This window comes from Equus asinus, chromosome 14 (assembly GCF_041296235.1).
Source record: "Equus asinus isolate D_3611 breed Donkey chromosome 14, EquAss-T2T_v2, whole genome shotgun sequence".
Taxonomy (NCBI): domain Eukaryota; kingdom Metazoa; phylum Chordata; class Mammalia; order Perissodactyla; family Equidae; genus Equus; species Equus asinus.
The window spans coordinates 11,679,397-11,699,887 of record NC_091803.1 but is presented as its reverse complement, the minus strand read 5'-3'; the positions used below and the strand labels follow the sequence as shown (position 1 = coordinate 11,699,887).

At 45.2% G+C, this 20,491-nt stretch overlaps 1 pseudogene; it reads left to right on the top strand.

Moving 5' to 3' along the window:
• LOC123284661 (heparan sulfate glucosamine 3-O-sulfotransferase 4-like) overlaps window positions 1-9,190 on the top strand; it is a 133,683-nt pseudogene extending 124,493 nt beyond the window's left edge.
• The last annotated feature ends 11,301 nt before the right edge of the window (window positions 9,191-20,491 follow it).

The following is a 20,491-nucleotide window of genomic DNA, read 5'->3' as shown; positions in this document are numbered from 1 at the left end:
GGCCTTCCTGGACGTTTGTAAAGTTTCCAGGCAAGGAATCTTCACTTATCTCCCTAAAACAGATAAACATACTTTTGTACAGAGATGAGTGCACGTGAAAGGTGAGACTAGCAATCTTCAGGGCCCAGAGCTTACTCATGATGTTTTCTTCCACAAATCTGTTGGGTCCTTTGCAGAAGCCCAAAGTACAAAACTCTTTGCCTGCCCTGCATTTGCCTTACAGGAATACCACTACACACTTCCCTCCAGCCCAGAATCAGAGGCCAGAGCACGTTGAATGAAGAGGAAAGGAGGTCCATATTCTCTTTTCTACCCCAGGGCCATTGCGAGTGCTGTTCCCTTCACCATTCTCCGTGCTTTTCCTCCAAGTCTCTTACTTATCCTGGCTCTTACTTATCCTTCTGGACTCAGCTTATATGCTGCTTGCTCGGAGAGGCCGTCTCTGCTTTTCTGATCTTCCCTTCCTTCCCCAAGTGTAGTGGATGCTGCTGGTGCCCTGCCCGGGTCCCCTTCACTGGTGGCACACTCTTTCCTCAGTTGCTGTGAGTATTCATTGCTCAAATGGAGCTGCCTTGCCTGGGAGGTTACTCCTGGCCGCAGGGGACAGTCAGTGGCCAATGATTGACTGGGGCACAAAAAGTCCGAAGCCTGGCCTCAAGGTGGACCAGAGCCTTCTGGGATACGAGGGAGAAGTTAGTCTCCAGCTGAGACAGCCCCTTTGCTTAGTTTTCTTCTCCTGTCTGCTGCTTCCCTCACACTGCACCCCCTCCAGAGAGCCCTCCTCCAATGAATCCTTTTCACCAGAGTCACTGTCTCAGGCCCTGCTTCTGGGAAGCCTGACCTAAGACACTGAGAAAGCTTTCTTTAAGAGGTTTGTCTGTGTATTTACACAGCGAGGACAAGTTTTCTCTCTGACCCCTGCGCCTCTAACAGTGATGGAGTGTCATGTGAATGGACTCGGATGTGAATAGTCCCCCTGGAACTGGCCACACAGCAGCCCCCCGTCTGAGGCTCCTGAAGAGCTTCTCTAGGAGGTGGAAGGGGAAGAAGAAAAAGAGACACTGCACACAAGCAGTTCACCGGGAGGCTGTGCTGTCATTTCTGAAGCAGAGCTCTTTGACCTGCTAAAAAGGGGTATTTTTTAGAGGCTTTAGTAAAAATCATTTAATCTAAAATTCAATATCAATGCCGCTCGTTAATTTTTAAGAACCCCATATCTGTTCTTTCCCTGAAGTGAAACAAATTTGGTTAAGGATGGGTGTTTCTGAGTTTATTTCCTACACAGTTGAAAGCTCAATGCCATGGTTAAGTCTCTTGTCCCAAAGGTAACCCCTTGGGAGCCACAGCAATAGCACAAACTAATGAAACAGGAGGAATTCATGTTTGAAGAGCCAGAGCCTCTGGAGACATTGACTCAATGGCCTGAGCCCCACAAGATGGTTTCGAATTGAGTTCCTATGCAAATGTTTTTAAACACCAGTCCTGTGTCACTTACACATTCAATACTTAAAATTTAGATTATCTGGAGGTGACTCTTGAGATTTAACAATTGTGACATTTTCTTGAGGCATGAACTCAACTCACACATCCTACAAAGTTGGCAGATGGTGAGTGAACGAGGTGACCATTGAGCATCTACTTGGCATGTGTGCAGTAACTCACATGAAGGGATTTAAATCTTTCCAACTGTGAATGTTGCTAACAGAAGGGCAGAGGTGGGGGAAAGAAATGGCAGGTGTTTGAGGGTCTGCAAGACCAAAGCTCTCACAGCTGTCGCGTGATTACCATAGGCCCTCCATGTCAGCCACCACAATGGCTGCTTTAGAAGCTGATTTTCCAGATGCACAATTAAGGATACAGAGGCACTGATGTGCTGTCTTAGGAAGAAGATGGAGCTTGGGTGTCTGTTAAATTGGAATTTGAAGGTGATCAGGGTTGTGATCCCCTCTCTGATTTTCCCAGCTTCTCGCACCCGCAGTTGAAGAAGCCGTGTCCTGATAGTCTCAGGCAGACTAGTTCCGCCGATTCCTTATTCCCAGTGCAGGTTTGCTTTTCTCTCTGCATCTTTCTTTTCTGTTTATGACACCACCATCTTAGTTGCTGAAGTTTCCAACCTTGACTGTAGGCCCCTGTACGTTTGTCCTTCTTATGTCTTCTCCTGTCATTAACCTCAGGGCCACCTCCACCCCTTATCTTCTGACTGTGATTCCTTGGGCTCCTCACGGGATGTGACCATCACTTCCATCCACTTGAATCCTTCATGGGCCTGGCCTCGCCTTGGACCTTTGGGTGACTCTGAGTCTCTCCTCCTCCAAGAGCATCATTATGAGGACCCATTGGGAAAATCCTCTACTTTGGCTCTGCTCCCAAGGTCTCCTCCTACAGCAGCGTGTGCTGCCTTTTCCCTATCACGGGAAGCGTGTGAGATTAACTGTTTTGACTCCTTTCTCTTGTTTTAAAGAAAGCAACACCAAGATGTGTGTTTCCTCCCAGAAAGACTAGAGATAGGCAATAAGGAAGGGGAAAATGTGTCTGCAAATCTGTAGCTTAAAGCTTCGTGTGTTTAAAAATCATTCTTGTTTGTCTTTTATATTCCTATAAAATGCATAGAGAGTTTTATCCATCAGTATTCCAGACAAGATCAAAGAAGCCTATGTTCTGATAGCACCATTAAAGAGGAGGGGCCCCTCTCTCCCTGCTGCCCCTGAACAAAGGCTCCCGTGAAAGCTAGGACAGTCGCTCTGACACCTGCCCCATCACCAGATGAACCTCAGGAGCTCTGGGCCCAGGGGTGTCCTGACTGGAGCCAGAACACAGGAACAAGGGAGGTTATAAGACCTGAATAGTACTTGGCATTGGATTTGACAGACACTGCAGGGACTGAAAAACTCTTTAGCCAGTTTTCTTCTTTTACTCTCTCATAGTTTGTATTTCATTTCCATCAAGTGGCATGAAAGCATGTTATTGGCCAGCGAGAGGATGAAACCCTGACGTGGACCTACCCTAAACCTAGTGTGAATTCTGAAATCCCCACGACTGATCACAGTGACTTCTCCTTCCTCCTCTTCAGCTCTGTTTTCCCCTGGAGCCTGCTGTTTGTCTAGCTCAGGATCTCCGTGCTCACACCTCTCTGGCCTTGCTTGTTTCAGCCCAAGGTTAGCCACTTTGCTGGTTTTCGTGAGCATCCCTGATGCCCTTGCCTCTGTGAACTTCCATGACCCCTGCCTTCCCATCCTCAGCCATGCCACTCATGACCCCCTTCAATATCTAGAATGTCAGGCCACACCGAATAAAATCACAAGAGATATTTGCTCTTTATCTAGTTGGCCCTTTGATGGTTCTGATGTCCTCAATCCTTCACTGGTTGACCACAACATATTCTTAAAGTACTCCAAACCTGTTCCACTCTGATCAAGGTCCGTATGCCATCCCCACTGCCAAACTCGGCAAAATCATGTTTTGTGGGGACCAAGTCCATCAGTGTGAGTTTTCTCAAAATCTCTCTCATCTACATCAAATTCATTTTTGTATTTGCCCCTCTCTTGTTTTTCTTCTTTCCTCCAATAAAGAAATTTCCCTTGGTATTATCTAATCAAGTTGAAAATGTACATGGTCCCTGACTCAGTATTTTTTTCTGTCTCTTCATCTCTTTGCTTATTTTCCTGTTGACTTATTCTATGTATTTTTTTTAGAAGGTCTGTTTAGTTCTTAGGAGGATGAAGCTGTAGAGAGAGCCATGCTAATTATGTGTGTCCCTTTCTTCCAGAATCTCGGCCTCCTCCAAAATAGACACAGATGTCGGACACTGTCATCCTGGAACTCAGAGCTCAGCGGGGAAGATGGAGTATGAATAAAGTGTTACAACGCAACGTAAGTACTATAACGGATGTCCACTCCAGGGACGGGTGCGGCACAGAGCAGCAGATGAACTCAGTGGGGGTGGAGGCAGGAAAGCGTTACAGTCAAGAAACAGCTGAGCTGGATCTTAAAGAATTATTAGTTCAGTAGACAAGGTGGGGAGGTAGCCATTAAATATTTGTTAGATTAGTAAACGAAGGGCATATCCCACAGAGAAAACAACGGGTGCCAAAAGAGTGACGAAGTGACACAGCTCTGTCTCTTGAGGAAAAGTGCAGGCTCAGTCTAGCTAAAGCAGGTGGGAGGAAGAGAGAGCTGGCAAATGGGCCTGAGAGCTCAAAAACTAAAATAAAGAATATACCTAAGAAAATTAGATGAAGGAAATAATACTGATAAAAGCAGAAAATATTGGTTCAAGAAATCATAAAAACAGTAGCATTAACACTTAATTCCAAGAGTTGTTTCTTGAAAAGAAAGAAAGAGCAAGAAAGGAGAGACAGCAAGAGACCAGAAAGGCAAGAAGAAGGGATGGAGGGAGGATAGAAAGAGGTCTTGTAAGTTTAATCAGGGGAAAAGGAAAACACGTACAAAGTAAATGTATTGAAAGTGTATTTATAGAGGGCTCGATACTTCCCAGGTCCTGGGCAAGGTGTTGGGGACAAACAGCTGTATAGACAGACACGTTGTCTGCCTTTGAGGAGCTGAATTTTAACGAAGAAAGTGCTTCTTTAAACACATAACTACACAGACAAAATATAACCCACTAATTGAGAGATGTGAAGGCAAAGTAAAGAATACAGCGAGAGGCTGGAGCAAGGTCAGAAATTAACTTGGGGCTGGGTGCTGGGTCGTGAAAGGCTATCTGAAGATGTGGCATTTCAGCCAGCATCTGGGAGAGGAGGATGAGTTAACCAGACAAAGAGTGACTGCAGAAGCAATCCAGGGAGAAAACCAGCCCGTGTGAAGGTCTTGAGGTAAGAAAGTCCAAGTCGCTGGAAAAGGTGAGTGGGGCTGCAGTGAACAGAGGAAGCAGAGAGATTCCAAGACTTACAGGGAGGGTGCCAACAGTGTCACTTTGGCCAGGACTAGGGGGAGGGTCCTGGCGTGTAAGACTTTCAGATTTAACACTGGGACAGTCCCGGGCAAACCTGGATGAACTGGTCACCCTATTTACAGGCCTCATTCATGATTTTGGACCTTAGCAGCAGAGCAGTGTGGCAGCCATAATCGAGGCAGCCATAGTGAGGATGGAGAGAAATGGACGGATTCAAGAAATATTTAGATGTAAACTGACAGAACTTGAGGACAAAATGATAGCCAGGGAAGGGGTTAGGGCAGGGGGAATAATCTAGAATGAACTGCAGATTTTTCTGGCTTTGGAAACCAGAGGGATGTGCATTAAAAAGGAATTAATACAGAAAGAGACGACGCTAAAGTTGGTCTTTGACGTTAACTGTCAAGTGAGAGCTCGAGGTTTGATCACATTTGAGCACACAGGAATAAATTTTGGTACCCTCCATCTCTCCCACCCCTCGGATTGAAATAGAAAGTGGACCTGGTAGAAACCCAAATGTGCTCCAGACAGAATTTGGAATTCAGTTTGAACCTGTAAAGAAGTGGAGTGTTCCTCACCCTGATAAGGGGACAAGACAACATAATAAGTAAAAGGAAAACCGGAAGGCTTTGTTACAGACCGCATTCAGCCTGCATTCAGATGGCATGTCAAGAACTGTATTACTCTTGTCCCCTCGCCCAACTCTTAGACTCCCATAATTAACCCAGAGGAAGTTGTAAGTGAAATAATTATGAAGTCCTTTCAAAACTAGACACTTGACACATGTGTTATAGAAACCTTATAAAAAGGAAACTGGATTCTTGTAAATTTTAAGATTATATGAATTCAGACACAAAGACACTCCTATGAATTTTCACAAAAATACTCAAATCACAGAGTTTGTTCTGCCTGCCATTGAGATGTGGGGGATTTTGCTGTGTGCACTAAATTCTCTTCTTCTTCTTTTATTTATTTACTTATTTATTTCCTTCTTCTCCCCAAAGCCCCCCAGTACGTAGTTGTATGTTTTAGTTGTGAGTCCTTGTTGTGGCATGTGGGACGCCACCTCAGCATGGCTTGATGAGCAGGGCTATGTTCGCACCCAGGATCTGAACCGGTGAAGCCCTGGGCTGCCAAAGCAGAGCACATGAACTTAACCACTTGGCCACAGGGCAACCCCTAAATTCTCTTCTTTAACTGCCCATGTCACGAGAGCACAAGACTAGAATGAAGACAAGCACGGGAGACCAAGGATGAGAGTTTATTGAACATGAAGGTCTCATCCACATTCAAAAGCACAATCCCAGTGAGACCTCAGTCATGTATCTAGACGGGTGAGAACTTGCTTCCAGTGTCCCTGAATCCCAAATGGAAGGATGCTTTTCCTGTATGTGGGAGCCGAACGCCAGGGCTGGGAAGGGCTGCCAAAATCATTCAGCCCAGTCTTAGATCCGCAGTCTGTTTTTCAACACTCCTTCACTCGTTTATTAATTTAACAAATATTATTGGCACCTGCTGTATACACGGCACTCTTCTAGGGACTTGGGATCTGGTGGTGAACAAAACAGACACCAGTTCCTCCTGTCGTTGACGTTATGTTCTAAAGAAAGGATTCGAGTAGTAAACAATAAGAATAAGCAGTAAACGTAGTGAGTAAGTAAGTTACATAGATAGTACCATAGGTTGGAAGGTGAAAACAGTGCAACAGAGAAATAGGAGGGCAGGGAAAGAGATCAGAGCGATGGTGAGGGGGCAGGGTGCAGCTTAAATAAGGTGGTTGAGTAGCTCCTTGTGAAGATGATGTTTGAAAGCAGTTTTGAAAGAGGTGAGGCAGTTAGCCACGGGGATCTCTGGGAGGAAAGCCTGGTTGGTGGTTTTATTTCCCTCCAAGACAGTCCCGAGTGCTCTAAAGTGGGCTGTCTAGCAAAGTGCTCCACTGGGTTCAGAAGCTGGGCTTTGCTCAGGTCCCACTCATGAGTCGTGTGTCCTAATCAGTTTGTTCTAGAGTACTCTAAATAGCCCACCACCCTCACAAGCCCCCTGCCCCCAGAGCCCCTGCGTCGGCTCTCCCTGCTGTAGGATAATGGATGTCGTGGAATTGTCTGTTTAGGTGTCCAGCTTCTGCAGGAGGAAGTACAGAAGCTCCGAGATTAGACCACACAGGGTCAAAACCTGCTCCTGCCGCTGACTGGCTGTCTGTCCTTCATCAGGTCATTTAACCTCTGTGAGTCTCAGTTTCCTTATCTGTAAAGACAAGATGATCATGTCTGTTCAATGGGGGTGTCATTAGTATTCCCAGAGAAATTGTGTGTATAGCGCTTGGCATGGTGCTTGGCACACAGTAAGCACGTAACTAAAACTAAGACTCTGGTGGTGCCCACTCCAGTGCCATCTCCTTGAGGGCAAGGCCCCTCTTGTCTTCCATTCTAGTTGACCAGTGCCTGGCATAGAGCCTGGCCCGTGTAAGGATGGTCGTGAGCAATGGAGTGCAGTTTGTCCAGGAACACCCAGGAGAACACACCCGAAGCCTCACTGGAGGACTCAGCCTCCTCGTCTGGTTGGTAAATAGCCACCCATCCATCCGTTCACCAGGATGACGAGTTTATACACACACACCAGAATCAGGTTTTTCCTTTTCTTTTCTTTCTTTTTTTTTTTTTTTGTGAGGACGACTAGCTCTGAGCTAACGTCTGTTGCCAGTCTTTCTCTCTTTTGCTTGAGGAAAACTGTCGCTGGGCTAACATCTGTGGCAGTCTTCCTCCATTTGTTGTATGTGGGACACTGCCACAGTATGGCTTGGTGAGCAATGTGGAGGTCCACTCCTGGGATCTGAACCTGTGAACCCCAGGCTGCTGAAGGAGAGTGCACAAACAACCACTACGCCACTAGGCTGGCCCCCAGAGTCAGATTTTATTCCTCTTTTTTCCCTGAATTGACTGTCTTGGGAAGAGAAGGGTAGCCAGGTAAGGGGACATGTGTGGGGAAGTTTTCTTCCCTACAAGAAAGACTCTAATAAATGAGACTGTTTCTTATCCAAGTTATAGTATTTCTTGGCACTTTTTTCTTTCAAAATGTGTTTTTTGTCTAAAATTGAAGCGTAATAATAATAATAAAATTGTCTCGAGTGTCAGGCTCCAAGTTAAAGGTAGGCTGTGATTCTGTATATAGAAGAGCTTCATAAAGAGAATCAGAACTCTAATCCCAAATGCCTTGCAGTGTGGGTAAAAAGGTACCAAATTAAAAAGACTGTTTGCCAAGTTTCCTTTCTTACTGCGTTTTGAGATTCAGAACTATAACGGCATGGCGCTCAGACTCTGTCAGTACGCATTGGACTCTGGTGGCTAATGTGCAAAGTCCATAATTACCCGGCCCTTCTGGATGTCCCAGCAGGAACCAAGTGGTGAGGACCTGCAGGCATCTCTGAGCCTCCTGAGGTTGAGGGCCGGTGGGTGGAAACCCCATTCTGGGCCAAGGGAAGTGGCAAGATAGTCATTCTTGCTGTGAGCTGGTTTGAATACAGATGTGAAGTGAAGAGGTGATAGTGCTGTGACGCTGTCTGCTGTCCAGGCTTGTGGCCCCAGTCGAGCCTGTAGCCTGTCGTTGTGAATACATCCGATGGGCGGCTGTGGCAGTGACTCCTCCTTCCACAGCGGTCTCCTGGCCCGTCGAGGGTGTGTCCACAGCTGAACAGAAATCCCACCAGTTTTCCAGTTTGCCCTGGAACAAAGGTTGACCCAGAGCCTCTGAGCTAATTCTGGCCACTGCTTGTTCTGTCAGTAAAGTTTGACTGGAGCACACCCGCGTCCGCCCGTTTATGGCCTGTCTGTGAGGGCTTTTCAGCTAGGATGGCGGAATTGAGTGGTTGTAGCAGGAGGCTGCAAAGTCTAAAATGTTTATCATCTGACCCTTTACAGAAATGTTGCCAATGCCATTCTACGTGAATGAAGGTGTCTGGAGTGCTTGCACCCAGAGAAGGTTGTGAGATCGTTGTCATCACCCAGACGTGGTAGCAGACACCTGCACTCACACTCAGATGAATCTGGGGCTGACCTGGGACCTCGACGCAGACATCTGGTTGCAGCCAAAAGACATCGTCCCTCACCTTAAATTAAGGACGTTAACGTGAAATTGACTGGTCTTGTAGTTTTGTTTGTACTTGATTTTTAAGTTTGTTTTGGTTTTAGAGTTGTGTAAGAGCTAAAAGAATAAGGAAGTTTTACCAGGATGTCTGTTTGTAAATATTTAATTTATGTTTGAATAAAAGTAATTCAAGTGACACTAGAGCTCCTGGAGCAGTTTCGGAGGGGGATTTGTACATGACTCAGGTTGGAGAAACATGGCTGAAGCTTCTCCCTCTGCCCTTCATGCTGGCTTCCCTGCCTTCTCTTCTCTCTCTGCTCTAAGCTATATCCTTTAACCCGAGACTGGCAGACATCTTCTGTGCAGGGTAGGTAGTAAATACTTTTAATGATCTCTGCTGTTTAGCACAAAAGTGGCCATAGACAAGGTGTAAACAAATGAGCATGGCCGTGTTCCACTAAAACTTTATGGATGACACTGAAATTTAAATTGCATTTAATTTTCCTGTGCCATAATACGTTCTTTTGATTGGTTTTCAACCGTGTGAAAATGCAAAAATCATCCTTAGCTCATGAGCCGGAAAATAAAACGACAAAGGACTGGACTTGGCACATAGGCCACAGTTTGCTGACCCCCGTCCTGTGATATCAATGAATGTGTCTTTCCAGACAGTAGATTTTCTTGTGTTCTTGCTTAAAAATCTGCACTTGGACCCATGTTTCTTATTGGGTTAAGTCCATTCACCAGGCATAGCACTTCCTCCTTTAGGATATTTTTCCAATCCCATTTTCTTCTCTAGCCCTTGATGAAATCTGTGCTCTGAACACATTGAACTCATTATTGTTCCTCTGTTTTCCTGCCTTCTTTTTTTCATGTCATCTTGCCTTTTGCATGCAGTCTTAGCCCAGTACACCCTTCCCCTCATTCTCACCTGGCAGCGCCCTAAATGTTCCTCCTGAGCCGTCTCTCCTGCACAGTGTTCCATCTGCACAAGCACCGCAGGCTGCTCCCTCCTGCACTCCCACCTGGTACTCAGTGTCCTATTAGAGAGAGCACTTATGAGGGTGAATTCTAATTGTTTATCTGAGGGGTTTCTTGCCCTGATCACAGGAGCCTTTTGAGACAGAGATTCTGGCAATTTATCAACATCTAGCAAGGTATCCTAACACCAAGTAGATGGTCACGAAACATTGGCTTAGCGAACGGTCCAGCAGTTATTAGTAATAGAAATAACAGCTACTATTTATGAGTCCTTTTTATCCTTCAGACACTGTACTGAGCACTTTGCATGTATGATCTAGTTAGTGTATCAGGTTCAATGAATTTTCCCTCCCTCTCATTGTTTTTCTTAGGTCACAACTCCTTAATGTCATAAGGTACTTAATGTATATCCCACAGTGGAATTTCAGGCATGGAAGATAGGCTGATGGGGGATATTTAGGTCCCTTAAATCCCATTGGCTCTGCTGCATGGTTAAGCCAGTTCCACCTTCTTGCCCTATAGCAGCCCCATGCCCTGAACAAAGAAAAGCCTACGAAGTTCTTATTAAAGAAAAGATAAAAATAAACTGTTGGCACTTCAGCAGACTTCTGCTTCAGCTTTGTCACTGGATGAGATTAGGGGTACGCCTGCTTTAGTGGAGTCTCTAGGACATCAGTGATGCTCGGGTTCGAGTCAGAGAGGGCCCCAGGGCCCTGACTGTGCCTTCTCCTCCTGGCTGAGGCAAGAAGAGGCCCTTTGTTGGGCAGTGGCTGCTTTCCAAATGGAGAGTCCTTAATGACTCTTCGACTGCTTTACACCCTGAGGATAATGAGTAATGTTGCTGCTCGGTGGTTCAGCCCCAATGTTTCAAAGAAGATACACAGAACATGCAACAAATCCAGAATCTGAACCCGTCCCAGGGAGGAAAAGGCATCTCCTTCAAGGTTCAATAGAAGAAGTCCATCCTTCTGGGAAATGTATTTAGAGGGGAAAATTTAAATAAATAAATAAGAGGCCCTTGTGAGTTTTTGTGCAATTACAATTCATTTTTGTCTTCTTCTTCCACGGTTGAGGCTACACGGTAGGAAGGTCCTTACAAGGAAACATAAAGTGCAAGGCAGTGGAGGTAACAGAATTTTTCTGAAAACTTGGGATAGTGCCACCTTTTCTAGCTACTTGTCCCAAAGCTCCTTTCCAGAAATGTTCACTGGTTCATTCCTAGCCTGTGGCATGAACTGTGGCAGATGCTGGGGCAGTGACAGAGCCGACTCAAGGGTAGAGTCTGCCTTTGCCCCGTCTAGGCAGGAAGACTCTTCCCTAAACTGAGTGAAGAGGGGAGACTCAGCTGTTTGGGGCTGCTGCTGAGCAATGATGAGAGAGATGAGTACAGAGAAATGCTCAGTGAGTTTGACAATGCTGGAGCAAGAGTGAGGTTGCTTGAGGAGTGAATGGAAAGAGAGGGAGTGGAAAAGATGGGTGTAGACAAACTGTTTGGATAAAGTTTGCTATGAAAGAGTCACAGTGGCAGTAGCGTGAAGGGGAGGGTAAGATCCGAAAGAGCCTTTTGTAAGCATTTTTTTAGTGGAAGAGGCTTATCTACCTAATTTCAAAAGAATTCTTGATGGCAATTGTTGATCTTTTTTCTGTCCTTATAATGTCACCTTTTCCAAAATGTCATGTAAATGGAATCACACGGTAAATCCCTTTCCGAGACTGTCTTCTTTCCCTTGGCAAAATGCATTTCAGATTCCTCCACATTGTTGTGTGTCTCAACGATTCATTCCTTTTTATTGCTGAGCAGTATCCCCCCGTATGGACGTACCAGTTCCTTTATGCATTCACCAAAGGGCACTTGTATCATTTCCAGTTTTTGACGATTGTGAAGAGAGAGCTGCAATCAACATTCACACGCAGATTTTTGTGTGTACATGCTCCCCTTTGTCTTGGGTAAAGACCCAGGAGTGGGGTTGCTGAATTATATGATAATTGTATGTTTATTTTTACAACTCCCGAGTTATTTTCTAAAGTGGCTTTACCATTTTGCTGAGTGTAATTTGCTCAAAAATTAGTGACTAAAGTTAAAATTTATGAAACTCCAAAGGCAAGGACCTGGTAAACAGGGAGAGAGCAAAGATACAGAATCGAGTGGGGAAAGGTGAATCTTCAAATTCCCAGAAAGAAGCAAATGGGATGCAGTAAAGAGGAGCAGGTGATGGCCTCACACAGAGGAACACCACCTTTCTGAGAGAGGAGACAGGATGGGTGGGGGTGGGTGCAGTTATTGGCTTGTTAGCAGAAAGCTGAGAAGAAGTTTCTATCTTTGAGGCAGAAGCTAGCAAAAGAAAAAAGGGGAGGTGGAAGTTTGAGAAGAGTGGCGATTTAAAGCAGTCTGCAGAGTGTGTGGAAACGAGCTGCCTGGAGAAATGTGGTAAGATGTCGGGCAGCGTTGGGCTGGTGATCGGTGATACAAGTCTGCTCTCTGGAAGCTAATGAGTTTATGATACCAGCCAGAGAGTAAACTGAAGTGCTGGACGGTTAATCCAGGCCGGACAGACAAGCAAGTGAAGGCAGGCCGGGATGATGGACGGAAAGAAAGTCAAAGAGTTGGTTCATTATTAAGTTCTTGTCCCAGCTTCAAACTCACCTGGAGCTGGGACTGGTAATCTGAAAATGACATTTCTGCATGGCCAGCCGTTTTCTTATTAGACTGTCCCAATAGAGAGAGGGAGAGAGAGAGACAGAGAACACTAGAGGATGATTGCAAGGCTGAAGGTGGGAGAAGGGACTTGCTCATTCCCGTGTGCCCGTTGTTGCTGCGACCATCCCCCTTGCAATGCTTCACCGTGTTGTCAGTGACGCTTCCTTCTGGAAGCTGCAGTTGAGTCCAGTTTGCAGCTCTTCCAGCCTCTCAGAACCAGCTTCATGGCACCCTCTCCAAGGCAGCCGCAGCAGCCAGCAGTGCCCCTCCTCTGAGATCTGGGCCCTGGGCCCATGGGCCCTCCTCCAAGCTTCCATGATTCAACACGCCCAACTTCTTCCCTTTGTTTTCCCCTTTCTAGTGGTACTAGCTGCTTCCTGCAGTTGCTCCCTCCCTTAAGGTTAGAATTTTGCCTGTTCCTTTCTTAATACCAGGTAACACTTTTTAGTATTGAATTGTTTCTGTTCAAATAAGTTGTGTGATTTCTTTCTCTTGAATGGGCCCTGAGGGCTGAACTGGTGGTACCTAAGAAGTGAAAGAGCATAGTAATAAAAATATTTGAGGCAGTGAATTGGAAGCTTAGGAGGTTTGTGTGCTTGAATTAGTAACGTAGAGTGGAAGAGTGTGAGCGAGATGACCAGCTGGAGGCTGCTTTGGTCAGCGGATGGCTGAGCTGGAGTGGAGGGTCAGGTTACTGGACATGAGGGAGTCCCAGGCCTGAGATGCATGGCATGGCCAGTGAAACCAGCCCAGATGACGACGGGGCTGGGACGGAGAGGAGAAATGTGTGCCAAGAACTAAATAAATAACCAGGCAAAGTCTAGAATGTCATCCGATGAAAGGGATATGCAAAGAATAGGCGGTCAGAGTTGAATGACCTGAACTTCAGAAGAATAGTTTGTTCTTTGTTTTTTAATGAGATGAGGTTATAAAATTTTCCTGACAGGTGTGCAAAAACTTGAATAAATAAAAAATAGATATCCAAATCCTGGATGGAAAGTCTTCATCCTCTCCAATCTTAATCCCAATAGGACTTTCTGGACCTTGATGACAAGTTCCTAATTGTCATCTGTGCGAATATTATGCCAGAAACAGAATTTTGAGGGGAAAATGGGGGGAAAGAGCTTTGAATAGATACTGCTGTGTATTCTACAACAGCAAACCGGTGACATAGGAATACACAGATCAATGGAACAGACTGGAGAGTCTAGAATTAGATCAAAGATAATGATATAGAAGTTTAGAATCGGATAAAAGTGGCATTTCACGTTTGTGGGGAGAATAATTTGCAGATAATTGCTTACTCATTTGGTAAAACAATGTTAGACTTATGTAGTTGAATACATAAAGGAGGCAAACATTCTTATTAAGTTACAAAAGGAATGGGGCCGGCCCCGTGGCCGAGAGGTTAAGTTCGCACACTCTGCTTCGGTGGCCCAGGGTTTCGCCAGTTTGAGTCCTGGGCGCGGACATGGCACCGCTCATCAGGCCATGCTGAGCCGGCATCCCACATGCCACAACTAGAAGGACCCACAACTAAAAATACACGACTGTGTACCGGGGGGCTTTGGGGAGAATAAATGAAAAATAAAATCTTTAAAAAGTAACAGACTATTATGCTGTTATTTAAAATGACGCTTCAAAGAAGTTTCCCCGCGTTGTTCTATGGCTGTTCCAGGCACAGGCTGTTATCTCTGTGGACTCCACATCTTGGATGTAACAGGCAAGTACATCCCCTCCTTCCCCAGCCTGTAACATTGTAACATTGAAAATGATAGCCTAGATTCTAGAAGGTACATGAAATGGAAATAACTGATGGGAAGGTTCAAGTCATTCTGAACATTTTCAAACGCAGCTTCTCCCCAGTTGAAGGGTGTCCTGAAGACCCCATGGCCACAAGACGGGCCTGTGGGCATCTGTTTTGATTCGCCTATTTGATCTCCATTTAAAAACCATCTCTTCCAAGTCATGTAGCTTGGAGTGGGATGGGGGGTCAGGAATTCCCTCAACATCTATCTGGCTCCAAGAGTGGGCACATGACAGGGGCCTGACCTGGCCAATCGGGGCTTTCAACCATCAGAGCTGGGGCAGATCATAAAGAGTTGATGTGTTTGTTGTGATTGACATCGTCAAGCTCCTGGATCCAGCTGCACCTGAAATCTACCCCACTACTGTCTAGATGTGCAAGCTACAAGCCCTTAGAAATTATTTTATTGAATTAAGCCAGTCTTAATTGAATTGGATTCTTTCCCTTGAAACTCCAAAGAGTTCTGACTCACAGGGTAGAGAGGCACAGTCACAATGGCAAATATCAGTCTCCTTTGCCCTCTCGCTCTACGTCAAGCATCTACCTGAACTTTTTGTACTTGAAATTTCTCCTGATACGTAGCTAAACTAACAGCTTTCAGCCTGCCTTAAAATTTCATACCTTTTGGAATACATTTTTATAAGTATTTTAATTAGAAGGTGGGAGAGAGCAAATTTATACAAATCCTTGAAAAGTCGTTTAGCAATATATAGTAAGAACCTTAAAAAAATAACCCTTTATACTTTGTCTCAAGAATTTCCCTTTTTAGCATCCAACCTAAAGACATACTTAGTAATAGGGGTTTATGCTAAGGGTACCTGGGAAATTAGGAAAGACAAGAACCGCAATTGCCAAGCTGCCAGTTCTCACAGAGACTAGAATGTTGTTTAAGCTCAGCTCATCCAGGATTCCATGCTCCTGCAGACACTAGGCTATGCTGCCCCCCTCTGAAACACATTGCTCCCCACCTCGTCATAACGGTGACTGACTTACTCTCTACATTTTATTGATCCTATTGTTACTAAATGCTCTCTGCTCAGCTTCTTGGTACCCTGTAGCTTCTGCTTATGGCATCAGCCACCTCAGAGTCTGGTGCTGCCCTCTTCCTGTGTGTCCTCTGCCTCACCACCAACTGCTGACTGTCTCTAGCTGATGTACGGTTCCTGCTGACAGTAGTTCTACGGACCCCTGGCTCCTGATGAACAAAAGCTCCTGCTGAAACCTGTCTCCTTTTGACCTGTGGCCTCTGCTGACTCATGGCTCGTGCTGACTCATGGTTTCTAGAGATCCACGGTTCTTTCTGAACCTTTGCTCCTGCTCATCCATGGGTCCTGCTGACTTACATCTTCTGCTGACACATGTCCTTTGCTGAAACATAGCTCCTGCTAAGCCATGCCTTCTGGTCACCATGGCTTCTGGAGGGAAGAGGAAAAGGAGCCAGCCCTTCAGAAGATGCAGGGCTCCAGGAAGCGAGACCTCAGTTCGGGGTAGGCTTGGAACGTCAACAAAGATCTGCGGCACTGATTGTGGATGCTGTCTAGGAGGGCAGTATCCCCAAACACACACTTGCTGCGCCCTTCCCCCTACTGAACCGGCTCCATTGCCCATTGTCAACCCCACGGTATCCGAGAGGGACCGTGAAAATCTTCCCGTCCTCGGCTACTGGAAATAGACTCACTTTTTGCAGAAAATCCCTCACTCTACTTCTTCAAGCATGTTTTCTCTGTGGAGCTCCCAAAAAGCCAGTTTTTGCAGAGTGTGTGATGATTTTTGAGCGCTCTAGAAAAGTTTGTCTTCTGTTTTAAAAGAAATAAGTTCCTGTAGGGGAAATAATACCTGAATGTGAAATATTAAAAAAGAAAGATGGCAGGAAACACAGATTTATAGATTCTCAGGGATAGAAAATGCCCTTGAACCTTGAACTCCCCATCTTTTGTGTGAGTGCCTTGCACAGCATGCTGCCTGAGAACAATCCAGCCTCTCCTTGACTGCCTCCAGTGAGCACGAGCTTATTCATCCTGGAGCGAGACCATTCCGTTGTTGCCTAGTTGTCATTATGGCAGAGACTCCTCACACACGTCCCAGTATCTTTCTCCCTGTAATTAATTCAGCTGTAGGCCCCGACAAAGGGGACAAAAGGTGAATTCTCATATCACAATTCTTCAAATATTTAAGTACAAACTATTGGATCACTCACTTATTCATTCTTTCGTTTCCAGGAACAAATAATTATCTAGCCCCAAATGTCATTAGTGCTAAGATTGGAAATGCCACCCTAGCCCAATCTAACATAAAGTGAAATATTCTTGTTCCCAAAGAAGGGATGTACCGGACATGAAGGATTATTTTTCCTCAAAATAATCTTGAGGATTGAGGGGAGAAAACGGCAGGCCTGAAAGCATTTTTTTCTCTCCCTTCACCCAAGAGTATGAAAATGAAGTTCTCGCCAGCCTTCAACTTCATAGTCTTCTAAAAGAGGCTTTCATGACATTGTTCTTCTCCTCCTTGTCCTTATTTGAAAGAATGGTGAGGTGCTCAGTGCCTTGTGGCTGTTCTTAGAACAAAAGCAGCTCCTTGCTCAGTGCTCATAATGAGCCTCAAAGGTCCTCTCTGTGTCTCGGAGCTGCCTCCTGTCCTGGCTGATTCCTACCCTGGAGTCACACGTGTGGAAGCACAGCCCGGCAAGTCTGCAGTCTGTACCAGAGAGACGGGGGTTGCGGCTAAGCCTCTGCTTGTGATTCCCAGCCACCTGGCAAATTCTACTCACAGAAGAAGCCTTTGTTGTTGCTACTCCTCTTACTGCTGAATGTGTTCAATGCTAATGATCTGAGTATGGTTTGCAGTGAATAAGGTGACAAGTTAATAGAGATGAGTTTATTTTTATTTCAAAAGCGAATAAAAACCTGGGAGTAATACTTGCCAGAAAAACAAGTCCTTAATATATAAAGAACTCTGACAAATCAGTAAGAAACCCCAAAGCCTCATTACTTAATAAAAATCAAACTAGAACTGTAATAGTTTAGCCCACAAAATTATCTAATTTAAAAAAATTGTTGATTTGGGGTTAGGTACATCTGACCTACTGATGGGACGCTAAATGAGTACAAATTTCTAAAAAATCCAATCTGCAATAATGTATAAAGAACTTTTAAAATATAACACGCTTTGAAACAATAATTCTCCTTTTATGAATTTATCTTGGGGAAATAATCAGAGATTCATACTCTTATGTACAAGAATGTTATCAAAGCATTTATGATAAGAAAAATAGAAAGTATCTAAATTGTGAAAAAATTCTTATATCCAATGATGAAAAAATATGTGCTCATTAAAATGGTGATTTTCTTAAAATTTTATAACATAAGAAAATCCCCCAATCTTATGAGATAAGTAACAATTATATGAACTATTTCATTTAGTATGTCATCGTGTGGGAGAATGAGCATGGATCAAGATAGAGAAAAAGCATCAGATTAGTAGCAAAGGTTATTTTTTGGGTGGTGGATCATGAGTGATTTTTTTGTCATTAACTTTATGATCACTCCAATTCCTGCACAAAAGGCATGTACAACTTGATAATTCAAAAACTGTGAAAGATTTTAAAAATCTGGAGGCAACAGGTCTGGAGGGAAGATCACGGAACTTAGGCTCAGACAGCCCCGAGTCTGACTCCAAGCTCAGCTGCTCTCTTAGGGTGGACCTTGACAATCCTGCCTTATCCTCTGGGGGCCACAGGCTCGAAATAGGGAAACAGGAACTACCTCCTGCAGCCATCCTGATAGCTAAATGAAATGATAGACCATGAGAGTTGTGTCGAGGCTGCCCGATAATTGTGAAATAATTGAAGAACTGAACTTGGGACATGAGGAGCCAGAATGATGAAACTCCTCTGGGCATGAAAGTGTTCACCCAGCCATGATAGTGTAGGAAATCCTGAGTTGGAATACTGAGTTGGAAACCACTTTTTGCTCTGGGATCTCACGTGAATTACCTCATCTCTCTGAGACTCAGTTCCTTTATCTGTAAAATGGGGAACAGTAAAAGTACCTACTTCACAGTATCATGGGGTCAATAGATAATGCAGGAGTTAGCAAATACAGCTCGTGTGCCAAATCTGTTTTTATAAATAAAGTTTTATTGGAACACAGGCATGTATATCTGTTTACTTATCATCTGTGGCTGCTTTTGTGTCTCGAGGGCAGACTTGAGTCGTTACAACTGAGACCATGTAGCCCACAAAACCTAAAATATTTACTCTCTGGCCCTTTATGGCAGAAGTTCGCTGAGCCCTGAGAATGTATAGAAACAACCTAGAAGAGTGTCTGTCACTCAAAAGATGATCCTACTATTATTATTAATATCATTATTGCCTGACACCTCTGCTTAGAAGTAATTCTGAAAAATTACATAGTCCAACCCTGTTTTCATCAGTATTAAACCTAATGAATCCCAGAAGGCAGAGTCATTCTTGCTGACTCACTCTTTAAAAACTGCCAGAGCAACAGTTCCTGAAGAATCCTTCTGCAATCCAGCCCAACACGGATCTATCGTCACCTTTAGGAAAACATTTTCTCTCCCAGCCTCGCTTTCACTGCTGTTTCTATGCATGTTCTGCTCCCGACCAAGAAAAAGAAGATCTTGGTGTGAACTTTCTGTGCAGCCACGTCTCTTACCATAAGAATAGTGTGTGGTCACATCACAGTTTCCCTTCCAAAGGCCATATGTCCCCAGTTCTCTGCTATTTCTTGGGCAGGCTCTGGTCATAGGCATCTTGGGACACCAGGAATTCAGCCAGTGTAGACAGGGAGAGAGGCAGGGGTCAAGGAAACTGACCTCACTCTAGAGCTGGCCCAGTCCCAAATGTACAGTGTCTCAACGGGGGCGGCAGTTTCAGGCTCCGCTGAGGAAATAGCGTGATCTGAGGAGCCCAATCCAATGGAGAGGGTGAGATCAGGGGAGCCCAGGCAGCAGGCAGTACCCAAAGTCAGCACAGGAAGATGGCAATGGCATTGGCTGTGGATCTGTCCATTCAGATCTCAAATGCCTGCTAGGGAAACTGAGGCAGAAGACGCTTTATGTGGATTGGGCTGATGTGGTGAAAGTAGCAGCAGTCTGTCTTATGAGCCTGTGAACGCCCAGGCTCAGGGTGGGTTATCCAGACACCAAGTCTCAGCCCAGCTCGTTGGCTCAGGATGGGCGCACAGGTGAGCCCGCAGCTGGAAGGTGTCGGGCTGCCGGAGGAAGCAAGCTGTGGAGGCTCCATCCCACACACAGTAGCCTTTTCCCTTGGTCTCTCTCACCTGCAAAACATCAGTCACCCATGGATCTTGGTTGAATTTTCTCCACATAATTATGGAGCTCATGATGGGATTTTGATCCTGGTGAAATCCACGCAGAATTCCACTCTCTCCTGAAATGCCTGGTAATTCATCAAGCGTTTGGGTCTAGAGTGGGACCTGAAAGTTTGTATTTCTAACAAGTTCCCCACTGATGTTAGTGCTGCTGGTCCAGGGATCTTGCTTGGGGCAACTCTGGGTATAGGAACAACTCGTGTGTAAAACAGAGGTATGGACCTTAAAGCGTGACCTCCATCTCCATTTCATCCAGATCAGAACCCTGAATAGGTGCTATCGATCCATTTTACAGATGAATAGAGGGAAGTACAGAGAGATAAAGTAGGTGGGCTCAAGAAAAAATGCTTGGGAGCAGTCATCCGGCTGGGGAGGGACCGGGGAGGGGAGGGCATGAACCAGGAGCTGCAGATGTCAGGGCCAGCAGAGGCCCTGCAGACACCCTTAGTGAACGAAGTCATTCTGCAGCAGCTTGGAGCACGTCCATTCTGTCTCCACTTGTCACCACATGAGAACGGACGCCCAGTATTGCTAGATCTTCCAGTTTTTCAAGAGAAGTCAGAAATCCCAATTTTAAAGTGTAAATTAATTCCAAATTTTAAAAAATACTGTGCAAGCCAGGTGGTATACATCTGCCAGCTAACTTTGGCCCAGGGGCTGCA